The sequence below is a fragment of the Alligator sinensis genome, unplaced genomic scaffold, assembly GCF_000455745.1.
Source record: "Alligator sinensis unplaced genomic scaffold, ASM45574v1 scaffold1845_1, whole genome shotgun sequence".
NCBI lineage: Eukaryota > Metazoa > Chordata > Crocodylia > Alligatoridae > Alligator > Alligator sinensis.
Genome location: NW_005843407.1, coordinates 61057 through 61449, shown reverse-complemented (window position 1 = coordinate 61449; position 393 = coordinate 61057). Strand labels below are relative to the sequence as shown.

General features: G+C 61.3%; 1 protein-coding gene across 4 annotated transcripts in view; it reads left to right on the top strand.

Annotated features, from left to right (window-relative positions):
* Positions 1-393, top strand: part of LOC102378112 (guanylyl cyclase-activating protein 1-like) — a 14492-nt gene that overhangs the window by 6705 nt on the left and 7394 nt on the right. The window lies entirely within an intron of this gene.

Sequence of the window (393 nt, the reverse complement as noted above, 5' to 3'; positions counted from 1 at the left end):
GGCTCATTCCCAAGGCTGCTTTCCAGTCCCCAGCTGAGCCCAGTCCACACGTAGCCTGGCTCGGGGGGGACAGGAGCAGCCCTGGTGCCTCCACCACCCCCAGCACAGTGGGGACAGCGACAGTGGCAGCTGGGGAAGAGCATAAAAACACCCCAACACGGGAAGGCCATTTGGATGAGTCCTCAGCTTCTGCAGCCTCACTTCTTGTGGGTACCGTGAAGGAGGGGGACACCTGCCTGTTAGCAATCAGGCAACATTACATGCGTTTCATAGCACTTGTTGCATGCCGACACCTCTCAGATCCGGTCCAGGGCAGCGGGCTCGAGCTGCAGCAGATCGGTGCCGGCAGCTCCGCTCCGCGCAGAAGGTCCCGTCACATCACCAAGGCGGTTC